We start from the raw sequence: 19,825 nt of genomic DNA, 5'->3' as shown, positions 1-19,825 counted from the left end.
ACAAAACAACAACAACAAAACAATAATAATATTAATAATAATATTTCTACCCCGTCAGCATCTGCACTTTCAGTAAATTTCTGTTGCATCCTTTTCTCCAGGTTTCCTTGTTACCTGTCTTTCTTCCATATACTTCCAGGTTCCTAACATCTAGACTGGAAGATCCTAGAGCAAAAGTTTTCAAAATTTTGAGTTTTGTATACCCTGAAAAAAAAAAAATCCTAATGGAGCTGCAAATATAAGGCTAGTGAGTACAGATTTATTTTTGTTAGGTATATTTCCTATATGCCTTCCCTAGAAATAGCCAAAGGACCTCCAGGGGGTTGTAGACAAACCACTGGAAAACAGAGATATAAAAGGTGAGTTTCCTGTACCTTGAGGTTAGAGTCAAGCAAAATTTCAGGTGTTCTCCGTAGAGTTTTAGGTCTTGAGAGAGCTCCTCTGCAGCATGGATGTAGGGATGTGGTAGCAAGATGCACCTTGTGGGAGAGAGTTGATGGAGTCTGACATGCAACAGAGAGAGAAACAGTATTTTTAGACTAAGGACTATAACAGGTCTTTTTTAATCTGACAGGAGTAGATGTCAAGGTAGACAATACACAATAACAATATACAATTGTTACACAATAACAATATACAACAATTATTCTTTATTTGAAGAGCACAGGGTACCTTTGGGACTCAGCTCTTTTAGCAAAACTATATCTTTTTTTATTATTATTTGTTCAAAAAATGCAGTGGAAGTTGCACAAATAAGTGTACAGAGTTTTAAATGGTTTTAAGATCAGCACTTGTTGATCAGTATAGCATATAATAGTGTTTTCATTTATATATTTCAAATTTACATTACTCAGTAGAATATCAGTGACAATGGTAGCTGAGAAATAATTCAATGATTATGCCACTCATAGAAAATGGCTTTTTGACACAGTGGAATAGATTTATGGAAAAGACAGTGTTTATTGTTCCTATTTCAGCATATGTCTGAATATAAATAATATTTTTTTTTCAGAGAGAGTTCAGACTTTAAGATTTAGTATGTCTACAACTCAGCAGAAATTTAAAATTAGATTTTTGGACAGACTCGATTTTTGTTTATACTGGTAATAAAATTTAGATAAATAATTTTAGGCCTTTTTAATAATGTCTTTAGAGAGGAAAATGTATGCATTAGGGATCCTTGGATGAAATCCTTGTGGGATCTCTATAAATGAATACACATATTTATGTTTAGGTGCCTGTATGAGAAAGGATAGATTATTTTGAGTTGCAATAACAAATGAATTTTATGGCCTAAGGTTTTCTATAGTTTTTTCTGACTCATAAACCAGTTGCTCTCCCTGTCTGTAACTGTCACTCCAGGTGTGCTAGACAGATTTATTTTCTTTGAGTTATAATCAAATATGCTGAAAAACTACTGCTTTACACCTTAGCTACTGTAGCAACTTGGGTGAATGAAGATTAAAATACATAGATTAAAATGATAGATTAAAAAATATTCCTAACAACATTGTTCCTTCATCTGCCAGCAGGGTCCTCCCCACTGATGTTACTAGGCAGCTCAGAAAACCCAGGGAAAGCCCATCTTTATCTGGTAGAAAGACTTCACTCACTGTAATGGTTATGGATTTGGATTGATTTGGATTACCTATTGCTTATCTCTCATAGACTGCACAGAAGAGAAGGAAATAAAAAAACAGGAAAAAATAATATTCTATAGAACACTCATTCTTGAGTGTCTAGACTAAAAGAGTCCTTACTTGTATTTAATAAGCACTAACTCTATTCTTGCTTTTAGCTAAAAACCAAAGGTTTTGGTCTCTGAGCCAAAAATCAGTGTCAAGCATTGGGTGACTGAAGAAGAAAGTGGTTTCCACATCTCAGTTTGTCACCGTGGTATTTTCTGAAAAGCCCCTTTGCCAGGATTTCTTCTCCTGGGAAGACGAGAAGCCTCAGCTTCTCCAGGTTTTGCTTCTCTGGAATGTGGCCTGGATATTGTTTATTCAAACATGTGAATTGTTTTAAATTGATGGCCAATCACAGCCAGCTGTGTCAGACTCTGAGTCTGTCACGGGTTTTTCTTATTCACTCTTTGCTAGCCTTCTGATGTATCTTTTCTCTATTCTTATTAGTACTACTACAGTTTTAGTATAGCATTTGTAATATATTATAATATCATATCATATCATATCATATCATATCATATCATATCATATCATAAAATAATAAATCAGCCTTCTGAGAACTTGGAGTTAAATTCTCATCTCTCACCTTGTCCTAGGGACCCACGACACCACAACATCAGGTATTTTCCTTGCTTTCGTTTCTCTTCCCCTGCCAAAGCTGGAAGTGTGCCATTCAACAGGGCAGCTTGATCTACTGCCTTCTGTTTTAGCAGGGGCTCTAAAAATGCTGAATTATGAACACTGATTTCTGAGGTCCAGAGACCTGGTCTTTTAGTCTGCTACAAGTTCTGGAGGACTGCAGCTCCCATCTGCATCTCCAGGGTGGAAGGACTGCCACTGGCAAGGGGGAGTGGGTTCAAATCTGCCAAGGGAAGAATGCTCCAGCCCACACCCCCTGAGCAGCTCTAGGATATGGAGCAGGCACAACAGACTCAGCTTGGAAACTGAGGGCTCCAGCTCAGATACACCTGAAACCCATGGTGCTAAACCCTTCTCTGGCAGTGCTTGAGAATATTGTAACAAGAGGCACAATTTGAGTGTTTGACCCTGACCATACATCCCACACCAGTCCAGCACTCTCTGCCTTGCACACAAACCAGAGGCTTTCAGGAGCTTTTTAGGACTCAGGAATTGCAATCATGACCAGGTGTAAAGAAACTTATTATGGTCTCTTCCCTAGGAGGAATGTGTTTTAATTTCATGGAGCTAGAGGGGTCTTAACTAATCTCTGCTTTACTTAATTAAATGTGCTAGTAGAAATTTCCATGCCACCTCTTGAGGAAACAACAGGAGGGAATTTGAAAGAGGCTGTTGGTTAAAATGAGTAAAGATGTTATACACACCTCTTCTGCCTGCCTAATTACTCATGACATGAACACACACAGCTGTGACTAGGATGCACCAGAACAAACTGTTCTATAAATTCACAGCAGCTTCCTGTGTATTCCAGAAAATACATAAGGACCTGCAGAAAATGCAAAGTGTCAGTGGTCTCTTGGCAACTCTCTGTTAAGTAAACTCAGATGAGTGCTGTAATAGACAATAAAAGCATTCACTTACAAAAGGTTTTCATTCCTTCTAAGATGTTGGATACTTATCTCCAGAGGGATTAATTTGTAGGAGACAGATACTGAATGTTCCCAAGGCCTCATTGGGAATTCTCTGCTGAGTGTGAAGCTTCTGCAGCTTGTGCTGAAGTGAAGATCAATTTAAGGAGCTTGTAGCTGTGGGTCTGAGGAAACATGTTGGTTCATTTTCTTCTACCTTTAAAAACAGAGTCAGAATTAAAATAAGATCAAGCAATTTTATTATAAGGGAATGAACATAAATCTATGGAGCATGATTTCTCTGCCAATTACACTGGTTTTGCACTAGGGCAGGTCCACGTATTTCAGGGTAATTATTCTCATTTAGTGAAAAGAGAACCATGGCCTGTGCTCTAAGAAGAGAAGATTGTAATAAATTCTGGATACCTGCCATATACAATATTTTTGCAGATTCAAAGAAATTCCTGAGATACATCTGGTTCCATTTTAGCTTCTTAACTCTTCCTGGTTAGTTCAATTTGCAAGAAGGTTTTTTGCAAACCCAAACACCTTTATGAAGGCTCATGAAAATAATAACTGTCATGCAGACTGAGTGATTGAAGTAAAGAAAACTCTGAAGAACAGATGTTTAAAGATTTATTAAAAAAAGAATATGCATATACTGCTGAAGATATCATTCTGGTATCATCTTCAAATATTATCAGAGATATTTGCATGGTGCCAGGGAACAGGGGACAAATTCTTCTTGTACTTGCTACCATATCCTTACTTTGTTTATGGAGAGGAGAACAGGTTCCACAATGCTGAAAGTCATTTGCAAAAGAGGTGATTCCTGCCCACTTCAAAACATACCCAAAAAATAAACCTGAAGAAATGGTGTATTCAATTCAGAGAAAAAGAGGCAAAAAAAAGAGAGCATGCTTTGGTAAAAAGTAATTTGAAAGAATATTATATTTTCCATTCCTTGCTTCCTTTGTGTGTGTGTTTTGCAGGTGAGCAGGAAATTTACCATACAGCAATAATATGACAAACTTGCAATAACCTTTCATGACTCTGTGGTCAGAGGGCCAAGTCCTGGCTCTGTCAATGTGACTTGCAAAAGTATGATTGATTTATACAGGGTGGTGTTCTCAATGAGACTCCTGGAAAAGATGCTTGAGTTTCTGGAAGGTTTGCAGCAAAAGATTACTTTCAGTTCACTTACCTTCTTATTCCCTTGTTTCACATAGATATAGATTGGAACTTTGTAAACCCAGCCTTTTTATTTTTAATCCCACAGTGTTGCTCATACAGGAAAACTTAAAATTCATGCAAACTTTTCAGCAAGATTCACTGTGTTCAGTCTTTGTTCAGAAAAACATTGCAAACTTTTCATGGAATTTGACTCACATTTTCAGAGCAATAAGCCTACCCAGAAAACCAGTTTTTTACTTTAAGTCATACTTGAGATTTCTAGAGAGACTTTCCATAAAAAATATTATTTTACATTCATGCATATGCTGAGAAAAGCTGGTCAAAAATATTCATTGTAAAGATGTACAAGTGTCTGCTAGTCACAGCTCTCATCACATAGTTTCTAGCAGTAAACATCAGCATATGGCAGCTCCACACAGTTGCCTTTATTTACATACATGTTGTTTGTTCTTGCAGGGGGTGAATAGCTACATCACATGACAAGGTTTCTGCTCCCCAGTTGAATTAGTGAACATTTTACGACCAGCAAAGGATGGGAAGTATATCAGAAATCAGAGAGTGTATGCTTTTGTTTGCACAGAAAGATCCCAGCTCTCCTGTTTGGATGGATATGAAGTGCACCAAGGACAAGAAGAGCAAACATGACTGAACTCTCTATTTCTAATACATGGTTTAAATAATTGGGATGGTGTTTAGACAGCCTACAGCTAGTTCCAACACAGAGCTGCACAGAACAGCAAAACCAAACTGAGAGCCCTAGAAAGAGCCTCCCTAGAAAGAGCCCCCATCTTGTGCTTGTAGAAACAGGGGTCACTTATAGCACAGCTTCTTCACAAGTGTCAGAGCTTTCCATGGGAAAAGTGGGTTCGTTGCCACTGTTGAGGGGAACAGAAACACGTGGTCATTTTAAGGAAGTAGCAGGCAATCCTTTGAGAAATGTTTTTGAGAGGCCAGGAAAATGCTGTGGAAAAGCTTAAGGTTGAATAACACTGATACTGCTGAATTGATGGGAGAGCCCTTGTGAGGGTCAGGTTAGAGAAGTCACATGCAAGGAGGAGACCTCAGGGTTGTTGGAATTGTGTGCTATTCCATAGTTAATGAAGGCCATGGGATTTCCAGCTTTTATTAATTCTAAAGCTCAGTTGAGAGCTAAGAAGGAACAATATTTCTTGTATGAGTCCGAGTCAAAACCCCAGATCAACATGTCCATCATCCTGAGGCAAATCTGGGTCTAGAGCCAAGTGCTTCTGCCTGGCCTCAGCGCCAGAGATGTGGTGGTGACTCATGAGAAGCATGTCCAGGGCAAATGAAGGCTTTCTGGAGGTATGAGCATATTGACTAAAGGCCCAGCAGTGCCAATGGAAATACTCCCTACCAAGACCTTTAAAACAAGTTGTTAAAACTGGATTCCTGGGGATATTATTAAAACTCCATCTTGGGCTCGTGAAGAAATGTAGCCATATGTCTACTTGATGAAGTACTGAGATTTCTGATAGTAACATCTCATCTGGTAATGATCCTGGCAAATTCTATCTGTTTTAAGTTCCAGAAACCAATTACAATTCAAAATGTTATAAACTGAGCGGGTATCTCAGACATGTCAGTGTTGCCATAATAAGCTTTTCTCACATTTTACATTTCTTATTGAAAATTGCCTCTGTTATTGAAGAGGTTGAAGCAAGGATCCATGGCATCAGGAAGGCAGAAAGCATTTGCAGAAACAGTCAACTTTGCTATTGCTATTTGGGATACAAAAGACACATCCATATCACCTTCATCTTCTGACATGTAAATAAGTCAACAGAAAAAGTGTTTAAGAAAACTTAGCAATTAATCACATGCTTCAGAGACCTCAGATTCCAAATGTAGGCACAATGGCATTGAATTTATAGAAGCAAATAATGATATAGGCAAATTATTACGTCTATAATTGAAAAATCAAAGTTCCAACATCAGCAAAACATGGGGAAAAAAAGTAGTTGCCTCTGCTTTGAAGTCTAGGCAACTTTATTGGATGGCCTGCAAAGAAATTAACACAAAATACTTTGAAAGACCCATTTATTGCTGAGTGATGCTGTGGATCAAAAAAATCTTCTGCAGATGTACATGAAAATGTTAAAGTATGTAAAAAATTTAGAAAATTAGGAGGTGAAGACAAGGGTGAGGAAGGACATGACTGTGGGAGCTCCTTCTGACATGTTTGTTTATTTACTCTGATAAGAAAGAGCATCCCTGAGCCCAGCATAAATGAGTAGAGAGAATTTTTTAATCAAATGCTCTGCTGGCATTTTGTGACAGCTACACCTTTTTTTTCTAGACTTCCTTTCTGAAAAATCAGTCATATTTTTTTAATAACTTTGATATTTCTTGGAAAGTCTGAGAACAGTGTAAGAGTAGGTTTTGATGTTTTCTTGGTTTTGATAAATGTCTCAATTTGAAGGGAAAAGAACCTCTTAAGTTTCAAAGGTATAGAAATTTTCCCAAAAAATCTGAATTCTGATAAGTGATTAAAATTACTTGCAATTTAAAGATTTAAATTGACATAGCTATAACTACTTTTAATAAAACATCTTGGAAGCACACATGGCTGAAAGGCAAGGTATCTATTAGCAACAATAAGAGCAAGTAATTGATTTCTATGGCTTCATAAGGATTTATTACCCTTGAATAAATTTGTTAATAGCTTATTAAAAACAATATAAGAGAATGGGACCTTAATGGTAAAATACAGCAAATGAAATATTCAGATTGCAAATTAAATGAGAACACAAAATGAGGCAAGTCTTCAGAGAGCAGAAATTAGTCAGAGTCCATTTAATTCAGGGAGATGGAGCAGTTAATGCCAGCTGACCATGTAGCTCCACAAACTTCAGTCTGTTGTCCTCTCATTAACAGTGGTGCAGCCAGTGATCTTAATGCACTGGACTGTGCAAAGCCTTTGCATAGTAAAAAATCACATTGTTCTTCTGGTATCATAAATGGAATTTGGAGGTGTAAAGAGGTTAAGTGATTTGCAAAGGTCACAGGACAGATAAGTGGCAGAGCCAGGAATAGATCTGGCATGTCATGACTTCTTGCAGTAACCAAAGGACCATCTGGCTTGTCAGAATAAATCCACATTTAATTAGGTGGTGTTCTAAGGGCAAACAAAAATGCCAGCATAGGTTAAATGTCATCTAATAATTTGTCCTCACAGCAGTTCATCTGTAACAAGCCGTTGTGAAGCCCTGTTTCTAATCTGTTGCATCACAACTTCTGCTACATGACTGTTAAGAAAATCTTTCATTTTTGTCCTCAACTGCAAATTCAGAAGATGTAGTGCTGATTAGGCTGTGTTTTGTCTGGAGATATAAGCAAGGAAATTTCTTGATTTATTCCATGCAACACTGAATACAAATATCAGATCAGTGCCCTTACTGCTCTTTTATTAGTTACATGTGTTAACCCACCGAGGAAAGAAAACCCACCTGATTTTACTGAAGGCAGTTCTAAACTGAAATTCAGTTTGGGTCCTCCTTAGCAGCAGTCCAGCACTGAGTGGAGTGAGGAGACCTGTCACTTGTAATAAATGGGCCAGCTCAGCCACATCAGAATCAGGGCTGGTATGTCTCTCACTTTGGCTGAGTTTGTGTTTGACCTAAAAGTCTTATATTCCTTAACATCAGTCTTTCTTTCCCTTCTATTTCCCTACTTGTTGCCTCCCCAGCAGCACCAGATACAGCCAATGGGGCTGTTTTCTCCACCCGTGGCTGCAGACACAAATTTCACAGTGGGATAACTTTTAACACCTTTACTATAATACAATAAATCTCAGAGTGTGTTTTACCCAGATATTCTCTTTGGCTGCAATTTAATCTTTTCACATTTTACTCCTACACTCTAATTTCTAGAAAAGTTGCTTTGATGAGGGAATTTTTAATATTTTTGTTGTTGTTATTGTTTCCCTGATCATCTCATAACATCTCATTTGCCTGCAGAACATAAAGTGGCCATAAAGTATTCTGCAATGTTAACAGTGCAGGAAAGGCAGTACATAAGAAATAGGGAGCAGAGCTCTAGACCTTGTAATTCACTTCCAGTAACCCAAAGTTGCAATGACTTGCCTCAGCTAAGGACTTAATCCATAACCTACAACAACAACTGGGCCACAGACTGAGATGACCTTCCTCCTTTTATTGTAAATATTTGAATAAAAATATGTCATTTCTCAGGGAAAGGAGAGAACTGCAGACTCTTCTGTTGAAGCTAGCTATCATTACTATGCCAATCATATCCTACTCCAGAGATAATTACCAGAGTGTGACAATGTACCTGTAATCATAAGGTAAATTAAACATATAAATAAGCTCCAGGCAGGTAATTGCAAGCAAAATGAAAAGAAATAAAAAAAAATAAAGAAAGTACGAGAGAGAGAGAAACAGAAAGGCAAAATAAAAAAGGAGACTTAGAGAAATGATTTTATGAAAGAGTTCCAAGACCTATTTTAACTGATGACTGATATTCATATCTATGCAATTCATGAAAAAAGAATTGGAAAGGAAATTAAAAGAAAAAAATTAATATATATATAAAAGTTATTCTGCCTGACTACCTTTGCTATTGCTTTGTAATTATCCAGCTGGGTTGTTCAGTTGACCAGAATGACAAGATTCATTCCCAAATTTCATTCCCACTTGGCATCTCCTTCCTTTCTGCAAAACCCTTTGCCAAGGTATTAAAGGCCTGATGCTGCTCTGGCCAGTAAAGTGACTCCCCAGTTTTAGCTGATACTCTGGACATAAAATCTGCCAGGTGGCTTTTGTACTCTGGAGACTTGGCACCTCCACCCTGCTCCTCAAACATGGCCTTAGGAAGAAGGAAGAGATTTGCACTCCTCACATTTCCTCAGTGATGCTGCTGTATCTGCAAGGTGACAGACCTCCCTGCAGAGCCTCCTGCCGCTCTCTTCTTTCTCTGTCCCCAGGAGTGTGACTATGAACTTTGATTATCCAAGGCCATAAGCCCCTGAGAATGACATTAAATAATCTTTTCCATTTTCTTTTGATGAGCTCTGTTTCAAAGTTTCATTCTTTCTTTCAGGTGTCCTGGACAGCATTGCTTTCAGAGCCTGTCAATCACCCACATTTAACTCCATGAAGTTATCACTGCTCAGTTAGCAGGAGTGCATACTTCAGACTTAGATCAAATTTCTGGGATGTTTTGGGAAGGGAAGTGAAAAGACAGAAAAGTAAAAGAGAAGAGATGACAATAGTACAAGCTCATCTTAACAGACTATCAATAATTCAATGCAAGTTTATTTTTCATCACTCCTTTCATGTAAACACTTCTCCTAAAATGCTTTACAAAATAAATAATACAAGACCATAGATATTATACTGTATAAATTACAGCCCAACAGAGGCAGAAAGATACTGCCTGCAGAACATATTAAAGAGAGACAAAGGCCAATAAAAAAGAAAAGAGAGTGGAAGAAATTAAGAGGCGCAGGCAGAGGAATGAGGAGAGGTTTGCAGATGAGATCTGATAAGGGATGGAGAGTTAATGAGGCAGAGGAGTACTGTAAGGATGTTGCAGATAGCAAGAGACTGTGCAGAGGGTCAGAGGAAGCTGGAATTAAACCAGTGGAGGAAGGAGAAGGATTGACAAATGCAAGGCCTGGAAGTGTGCACTAACAGGGCAGGCATTTTTCAGTCAGAGATGAATGGGATGCTCAGGAATTTCCCTGGAAATGAGAGGTTGTGAACTGGTGGATTTGGTATGACAAGTGCAAGATCGTGGACAGTATTTTGCTTTCTGCTAAGATGTAGAAAAGCCTGGGACAAGCTGTGTCATCAAGGCAAAGAAACTTGGAATTTTACAGGAGAGGAAGAATAAATTAAAATGGTCCATCTTCAGATATAACTTATTTATTAAGTCCAGGTGCAGTTTACCTAGGGATAGGTTCAGATGATAATAAATTCCCCTCAGATCTTGGAGCCCACCCATCTGATGTGGCTTTTCAAATTCCCTTGCTGCATTGGCTGTGCCCCTGACCAACCCCTGCCAGTGGTTCCTCTATGAGAACATCCTCTCTAGCCAACAGTAAATTGATAATCTGGAAACATTTTAGAAATGGCTCCATTTTAGCATCCGCATTTTTAAGTGCAAACATGTTGAAAGTACAAATTTAGCCATGCACTTGAGACTCGTGCTCAAAAATATGATTGGGATCCTCAAACCGATTTTGTTCAATGCTAGGTTCTGCCTGTGTCAAGTCAAGGAATATCAGAAGTTTTGCAGTTTCGTTTTCCACCCTGAATTCTCAAAATCCCTAAAAACTATTTTTTGTCTTTTAACACTGTCAGTTGAAGATTTGATGTCACCTTGGTTTTAAAGGTCATGATGGAGTTATATCTGAAAATGGAAGGATATTTTAGTCCTGTGATCAAAGGGTCTATGTTGGGGCCTGAAGCCTTAAGAGATTTTTTTTTTTCCCAGAAGTAGTGAAGGTCAAATATTTCTATGTCACTTCCTTCATTTCAGACTCCCAAATTCTATAAGAAGTCATTTCTGTGCAAAAGAACTGCTTGAGAAGAATTTAAAAGCAAATTTATTTATCTAACCAAATATTTTCAGAAATAGAATGACTTCTCCAAGAGCTGATTTGTGGGACAATTTGATGCTCTATAAAAGTCATTAATATTAAACCAACTGGCTTTAAATTAAGCCTCTGATTTTGCTCAAAAGAGAAAAAAATATATTACAGACTTTTCAAGAAATTATTGATAAAATTCTCCCTTGATCTTCCCAAAATTTCAGGCAGCAAAACAAAACAAGACTAACTAATCAACATATTTTTTTTTTCTCCAGGGATTTCAGAGATCACTCATGTGTCCTTCTCAGACCAATGTAAATGCAAGATAAGGAATTGTGCCAAAATGTGCTGAAAACAGATGCAAGTAAACCAAAGGAGCTGAATTCCAAAAGCCCCCATGATATAAGGTAGAGATAATCTGCACCAAAATACTTCTCTATTTTGTAAGAGAAATTAATTTTAATGAGATTTTAGCAAAAATCATAAAACAGTAATTGCTGGGCCTTCTATTTGTCAAGTAATTTTGCCTACAATTGTAGTTGTACTCCACTAAAATTAATTTTGAAAATGCTGGCCAAAGTGCGCTATTTTCAGGATCTGTAGCCCTACTTTCTGCCTTCCCCTCTTCGTGCTGCAATTGTCCATATTTTGGGCAATTAATTTTGTTTCTCAACAATATCTAAAAGTTACATGCAGTATATCACTGACTGAGCTACAATTTAATAAAGACAGTAGTGATATCAGTTGATTTTATCTAAGAAAGAAAAGTATCAGAAAAATTACCTAATAGCTTAGATGATTTTTTTTTCAATTTTTTAAAGCCAACTTTGATAGAGGGCATATCTGATGCAGAATTCCTGCATGTAGAGGGAAATGTTTTAGTTACTATAAAGGTGCAAATGTATCCACCAGGCAGATGTCAGAGAATGTTTGCATTGCAAAATTTCAACTGCCTTTCAATTGCTGTTTTTTGGTTTGTTTTTATTTTTTAATGACCTGAATGTTCATCTCAGGATATACATATTTTTCTGCTTCACTGCTCATATGAAGTAAATAGACAAAAAAAAAATCACAGAATTAACTAGGTTGGGAAATACCTTTGAGATTATGGAGCCCAACCTATGACCTAACACCACCTTGTCAACCAGACAATGGCACTGAGTGCCACATCCAGACTTTACTTGAACACCTCCAGGGACAGTGACTCCAAATAACAGCAAGCTCAAATTTTCATACCTACAGACAGGAACCTGGCAAGAGCTATGAGTTTTGCAAGGTTCCTTAAATACCCTGTGAGACAAAGTAGAAATTTTCCAGGTTCCAGGGTAGAAATCCATTTTGATTTAGGTTAAATGTACATCTTTTAGTTAAGCCTTGGAATCTTAGCTGTTTAGTCTGAACTCAGAAAAATTGATTCAGTGAAGGGCAGAGATAACGGGGGGGGGGAGACAGGTCAACTTGGCCTAGGAATTCTTTCTGATAACAAAAGAACTAGAGCTAAATGTCACTCGAAGTCTGTAAAATGAATATGTATGAACCTACTGTGAAATTGTATGCATATGTATTTGGGGAGAAAGATAAAAGGGGACCTGAAGATCCCAGAGGTACGCATGCCTTTTAAGGGGAGTAATCCCCGCATGCCTCCAGCGCTGCAATAAACATACCGGCTTTACAACTTTTACAAAGTTGTGGAGTTTTTGATTTTCTCCGCAAAACACATGTGGCTTGGTGTGTCAAAGCCAATGGGAAAAAAGAAAATTGAAGAAAGTAAAGTGATCCCCAGAAGATGTTTGACTACCAGCTCTCAAGTCTTAGACCAACAAGACTTCTGACCAGGTTGTTGTCAGTTTTCTGATAACTGTTTCCAACATAAACATACATTAATTAAAATACATTTGTGCCAAAATGAAGTAAATTGCCTTTTTCAGAAAAGAAAGCTATGAAGGTTATGATGGGTAACTTGATTGGCACACATTAACTAGCTAGCCTGTGTGCCTGGTATAGCACTAGAAGGTTTTGAAGTATTGTCTGGTGCAGAGAACAGAGTACTCAACCTTCGAAACGCTGTTTTCCACTAATTAGTGGAATTAGGGCTAATATGTGCCAACCAAGTCCATACAGAATCATTTTTTTCTTATTTTTCTAGCCTGAGTGCATTAAATTTAAGAAGAATACAAACCTACCTTTCTTGTGAGTGACAGTCCAGCAAAAATCAAGGAATGGCTTTCAAAGTAGGGTAGAAACAAACAGGTGGTGTATCTGCAATTTCTTAGGGATTACTCAAGCCCCTGGATTGTTCTGCCTCTCTCCCCCATTTCCCACTTTCAGGAAGCTTGGCACTTATTGGACTGCTGTGTGAGTGGGTTGAATTAGATGAGAAAAAGTCTACCAAAGATGCAAAAGCAGAATTATAGACTTTTATTCAAGAACAGGTGAGGGAGGAAGACATTTATATGGAGGTTGAATTTTAGTTTAGTTCTTTATCATGTAATTTCTCTCATTCACAAACCACGCTGAAAAAACACTGACCTTGGTAGTTGTGCAGCTGCAGTTAAGAAAATCCTTCAAGGACAGAAGCAGAAGAGTTGCTTCTAGCAGACCCAAAGATCTTCTTGGATCCAGTCTGCAACAAGGTTTGTATGGCCATATACTGAATCTGTGATTTATTTTTTAGTGAAAAGTCAATCCTGTTTGGGTCATTCAGAGCAGAGCATATTGACCTGAAAATAAAGAGCAGGAGGATGAGAGAAGTTAATCTATGTCATCTACAGTCTCCACACAATTGGGCTGACTCAGAAGTGACACATTTTTGACTCAAGAATGGAATAGTTACATTATTTATGGTGGGGGTATTACAAACATCAAAACACAGTTAAACCAAGCCAGTCTGAGTTACCAGCCCTACCTGAACAGGATTCAGCTGTGAGGAACCTGTCTGGCTATCATCTTCAGCAGCAGCAGCTCTCACCAGGCTTCAGTGCAGGGACAAGCCTGGGAGAAGAACAGCTTGAAGGGGCAGAAGGAATTCCAGCTCCAGTCCCACATTCCTGTCCATTAAAAGCAAATATTCAACTTTAAAAATGCAAATAAAGACATGAAAGGAGACCAAACAAAAGCAGTAGCATTAACAGATTCTCATAGCCCTTTATAGCTCTCTGGAGTGATTACATCCTATTTACTTCCACTTCTTGAAGCTCTGTTACTGTATTCTAGCCATAGGGAAAAAAAAAAAAAAAAAGGCTCTTTAATTATTCTTCAATGCTTTTTTCCAGCCAGGCCCTGGGTCTTGGATTGAAATCAATGTTAATAGCTTTTGAGACTCCAGTATAGATATATTTTTTAATTGATGTCTCCTCTTCCTCCTGCTGACCCAATTCTCATTTTCATTAAATTCAAAAACACATTGATGATCCACTCAGATCTGATAAATTATTTTAGCTCCTTTCTGCAATAACTAAATTTAATAGTGGTTTGCTGGCACAATTTAATTACTGGCACAAATATTTGAAATTTGTGAACAACAGCTGAGCTGCAGTGACAGAAAACAGGTGTTCTGGTGGCTGTGGGGATCCTAATAGCAAGCAAACTAAGAAAATGCAGGCTCCTGAATGGACTCATTACTGCAATTTTTGTTGGAACCTCTTCCTTATCCATCAGTTTTAATCTTTATTCCACCTGTCAGGGCAGTTGCCATTACAGACTTCCTCTGTGGGGCTGTTTTTAATTATAGAGAAGGCACATAAGAATTTGCCAGGCTGGGAAAGAAGGAATGGAATGGAAGCAGAAGAGGTGTTTAGAATGACTATAAAATGATTTGAGATGCTGGAATCTTTTAGCAATTTTTACCTGTGAGCCTCACTGATGCAGCAGAGAGGCAGGCAATTCTACAGCTCAAAAAGAGTAGGCAGCTAAGGTTAGCAGAAGGAAGGCAGTAAAGTTCATTAGATGTCATCCTGTGATATTTCTTAGGGTTTTGCTTCTTGCCAGAGGTGAACTTGCTGGGCTGGTACCCACTGAGTAATCCCTGCATCCTGTGGTGGGAAATGGGATGTCTGCAGAGCCTCCCAGCTGTGAGCACTGTGCCTGCATGTGGCTGGGCTCACAGCTAGGTCAGCAAGCACAGGTCTGGGGATTTTTTGCTGTGCCAGGCAGGAGGATGAGCTGTTTGAGGAAATAGGATTGAGCTCACCTGCTGCCCCTGTGCTCTGGGCCCAAGGAACAAAAACATTCATAATTGTCCACCTGCTTTTTCCTGGGCAACATTGCCATGAATCACATCTCTCAAGGTGAAAAATGTTCAAACACAAGTCCTGCAGGAATCTTATGAAACACCTTACTTGTCATCAATGCAGACAGAAGCAGGAGCACTCCATCCCTCAGAGTCTTTCCCATGAAGTTTGCTACCTACTGCAACAATATACTTCACTTGGAGGAGAAAACAAGCTCAGTAAAATAATTCCTTTTCTTCTGAAGTAGAAATTAGAGAAAATTTCATTGTACTACTATCATTACATTCGTAACTGTGGTCTAGCATGAATTGGAAGTTTTCCAAATAGAGGGCAATCTAATCTCTGCTGTGAGCAATTTTGTAGCCAAAAGACAAAAGGGGAATTCAGGAAGACAAAGAAGGGAAAACTGCAACAGCCTCGTGTCAGTGAGAAAAACTGACCAATATGCCAGAGTCAGTTTGTTGTTTGCTGTTGCTCAGTGTAAAGCTCATAGACAATTGTAGGGAATTTTGCAGGTATTTCCGGACAGGTGATCACAAGGAAGGAGATTTGAAGAATCAGTTAGGAGGTCCTGTGTTTTTTAGATAAATTTCTGCTCCCTTCAGTGTTTGTTACTTAGGATGGTTGTCCTGGATCTGGATTACACAGGCATACCATGATGACTACTGGCTGGAATGGAATAATCATCAGAAAAAAAGATCCTTGATATTCTTACAAATAAAAGCCTTGTCACAAATTCTCTGTACCTGAAAAAGCTGATGGCGTATTCCCAGTAGTTTGTATACCATTCAGAGTTGCTGTTGAAGGGGAAATGTCCTTGCTTGAGGAGATATTATACATCAAAGTCCTGATTCAAAACAGTCAAGATGAAGAGGTAATCAAGGGTGCTAATGGTCACAGTGAGGTGTGATAAATCTGGACAAAAGTGGTGATTGTGGGCAATAAATCCAACAACCTGCTGGGCCTGGCACAGAGCCATCTGAGACAGGCTGATTCCCAGTAGTTTTGAAGGTGAGCATAAAATGAAGCATCCTCCAAGTTAATAACACTCACATAATGAATATTATCTTTTATTAAAGCACTAGGTCTATGACCAACGCAAAATTAGTTTGCCTGAGTGCATGAGCACATGTGCTCAGAAGGGGATCTTGAGGGAGGCAAGCAGGATGATGAACACACCTGCAGGATGTTATTTTGCCTTCCCTTTGGCTTCTCCAGTCCTTGTTCAGCAGCTGCATTCTCAGAAAGCTGTTTACTCCTGAAACTGTGTCTTATCATAAGTTTGGCCAGTTCTACTGTGTTGGAGGTGCATGGAATCTGGCCATATTAGGATCAACTCCTAGGACAGAGGAGGTTCAGGGTCCTGCACTGTGACCACAACAACCCCTGCAGCACTACAGGTGGACTTCAGGATCTTAAAGGTTTTTTTCAACCTAAATGATTTTGTGATTTTCCACGAGGTAGCTGGAGACCTTTCTATTTTTTCTCTTCTTAGGGAAGCACACGGTCAGGAAGGGAAATCCCAGAAATGCTGACTGGGGAGCTGGTTATCCTTTCTCAGTGCTGCCTCACATTGAGCTCTCTGCTGGTGATGAGGGATGAGGAATAGCCTCGGGGCTGAACAGCCTTTGAGGTGACAGGATCAAGCAATTCCCTTTAAAACTGTATTTTAGGATCTCTGCAGGTAGACAGACATTGCTGTAATGTATGTGGAGGTGGGGGAAGATTTTCAAAGAAGAGTCAGAAAATTACACCTGTGTCTGTGGAATCATAAACAAGACCAGCACATGGTACTCTTAAGTGATGCTCTGTGGCATCTAAATCTTAGCTTCTTTTTGAATAAGACTAAATACAGCTTACTGCAACAAGGAAATTTCCAGCAATTGGTTATCAAAAATTGGTAATAACAGTGTTGTTTTGTTGGTTTTTTTCTTCCACCAACCACATAGATTGATTCTTACAGTAATACCAGTACTTAGAAAGCTGAATCAGATATCAGATGAAGTAGACCCCTTGAGAAACTGTATTTTGACAATTCATCATAGGAGGTTGTTAAGTTAGTCCTGTGTTTGATTTTTTCTGCGTTTTTTTTTTTTTGTTTTTTTTTTTTTTTTTTTTTGTGTGTGTGTTTGTGGGAGCTCAGCACATCACTCCTGATGTCCAGAGCTACCGAGAGAACCCTTGGGGGGCTCGGGAGTCCTGGAATGTTGCCAAAAGCACTTGGTGGCTTGATTTTGATCCATCTAGAGATGTGCCACCGATGTATGAGGAAATGGAACCTGCGAGAATCACTCGAGTGTAAATGGTGAAGGGAAAATATCATTATAGGGTGAATCACAAATTTTAGGGTTTTGGTACAGGGGGGTTGTAGAGACAAGATGGAGGAATCAGGGTGTGCCACCAGGCTCTTCCTTCTTCTTCCTGTCTTCCATCTTCTGGAGTGGTGTTGGCATTTGGGGATTGGTCTGGGATGAGAGTGTAGTTAGTGACGAAGATGATAGGTATTGGGGACAAAAGGTAAATATCATATAAGTAGTTTTTGTTATAAAAGATGCGGCCGCCTTGGGGGTGGGCAGAGTGTGCCTTTGGCTGCCGTGCTGGTCAGATCCTTCGGGCAGAGAAAGGACTTTATAGATAAGAAATAATAAACAAACTGAAGACCGAAAAAACCTAGCGTCCAGTCTCATCCTTTGAAGCCCAGCGTGCAAGAACCATCCTGAGCGTGTGTGGGGGCAGAGACAGACAGCTGACCCCATATGTGTTTGGTTTTGTTTGTCTGTTTGGTTTTGGTTTTTTTTTCCTTATTTACAGAATAGGTTTGGTTTTTTTTTCTTTTTTTTTTCTTTTTAACATTCCCAGTTGGAATGAGGAAGGCTGCTTCAGGAGCCTCATGAGGCATTTCCTTTAGCAGCATGCACTAGGATCTATCTCAGAGCTGGCCTGTCTCTGCAGTATTGCCCAGGGTGGATGCAGGAGTTGTTACCACCAGAATGCTGTCAGAGCAGAGTCTCCACTTGTAGCAGACTGAGAGGTAACTTTCAAGCCTATGGTGTCTCTTTCAAGCCTCAATGTTTCCAAATTAACATAACTGTGCCCTACTGTAGCTGTGCATTTTGCTTTGTTTGATGTGACATTTATATGCTTGCATTCATGTTAACCAGTCCCTCTCTGCCTAACACTACTTAGGCTTTTACCTTTTCAGCTCACTTGAACAGATTACCTCTTGGTCAGAGGATGAAGAGGTCTGGCTCCACAGGTAAGATACTTCACCGTGCAGAAAACACAAGAAACGGCTAGTGCCATTAGCTAGTGCCAGTTCTGCAAAAGAAATAATGGGTAAAACTAATTCAGTCTTTTTAATTAATCTTTCTTTTTCTTGCTGAAAAAAAAGCCTTGTGTATTGAAACAGAACTTTTCTGGGGGGAAGGAACTACTTGTTCTGGTAGAACCTAAAACTTTTCTCATAAAGCTTTTGCAGATCTAGGGCACATTGCAGATCAGTCCAAGCTCAGGTCCAAGGGCTGGTTCAGCAAGCTGTGGAGCATTTCCCAGCCTTATCTCAGGAGAATGCTTGGGCTGGGTATTGCACTGTGGCAGACACCTGAGAGCAATGAATGCCTGAGGGAAGGATGCTCAATATGCTCACCTAAAGGTTGCAGAGATGCTAGCTCCAGTCTTCTCTCTCTTGCAGAGCAGGGCTCTTTTAGGGTGCCTTTTTCTCAGCCTGCTTAGTTGTTTTCTTACCCTTTCAAGAAAAAAATAATGACCAAACAAGCCTTCACATTCTTAGTTTTTCCTAGGAAAGACGAAAAGATGTGTTAGTGAAAATTCATTTCCTATTTAGTTTTGGGTAGTATCAGTGGTCACTTAGATGACCTCAGATTGAAGGACAGTTTCCTCTTTTTGCAGTTTATCAGCTGTGCTTATAAGTCAGAAGCTGTTTTGAGGGCTGCAAACATATAAATTTTAAATCTGTAGGATTTACCTTTTATTTATGTACACAGAGTAGAGCAGAACTGAAGCTTATGGGTACGACAGACACAAAAAAAAATTAAATGAAACAAAGGAGATGTTTCAACCAAAAATAAAGTATCCTGGTGTAGCTATTACATAGATGCAAATATAAAGATATGGACCATGGCTTTCCTTATGAGATTTAGCAACCAAAATCCTACCTTGAAAATTTCACAAAATAAGGCTACAGAAGACAATCATGGGAGTGAGAAGGAATAGGTATGTAGAGCTATTCTCCTGGGAAGAGAACAAGGATTCCCCTTCTTCCTCTCCTCTCCCCTAACCTCCTGCCCTGTGCTAAAGCCTGAGTTTTGCAGCTTGGCAGCTCAGACTTCTGCCACTGCTTCATGTGTTGGACCCACAGGAGGCAATGCACAAGAGATTCTCAGAAACTGCCAGAGTGCATCTCTGGGAGCTCATCATGATTGGCCCTAATGTCAAATAGTCAATTGTGCAGCAACATTTCCAGCATTTAGTTCCAGTGCAATTTCTACATTTCACTTTTTCTTATTTCCAAAGGATTCTTTCTTATCCTGTCCATGTGCATTGCCATGTGAGTTAAGGTGTCTGGGATGAATATTT

General features: G+C 39.0%; 1 long non-coding RNA gene across 1 annotated transcript; it reads right to left on the bottom strand.

The window, feature by feature from the left end:
- Positions 1–227: 227 nt before the first annotated feature.
- Positions 228–13,690, bottom strand: LOC132328076 (uncharacterized). The gene is made up of 3 exons (XR_009486677.1): positions 13,530–13,690; positions 3,246–3,449; positions 228–503 (listed from the first exon to the last, which is right to left on the bottom strand). It is a non-coding gene; the product is annotated as an uncharacterized LOC132328076 (long non-coding RNA).
- Positions 13,691–19,825: the final 6,135 nt, after the last annotated feature.

The sequence above is a fragment of the Haemorhous mexicanus genome, chromosome 5 (assembly GCF_027477595.1).
Source record: "Haemorhous mexicanus isolate bHaeMex1 chromosome 5, bHaeMex1.pri, whole genome shotgun sequence".
NCBI classification, from domain to species: domain Eukaryota; kingdom Metazoa; phylum Chordata; class Aves; order Passeriformes; family Fringillidae; genus Haemorhous; species Haemorhous mexicanus.
The sequence above is the reverse complement of the archived record's forward strand: the minus strand, read 5'-3'. Positions and strand labels throughout refer to the sequence as shown.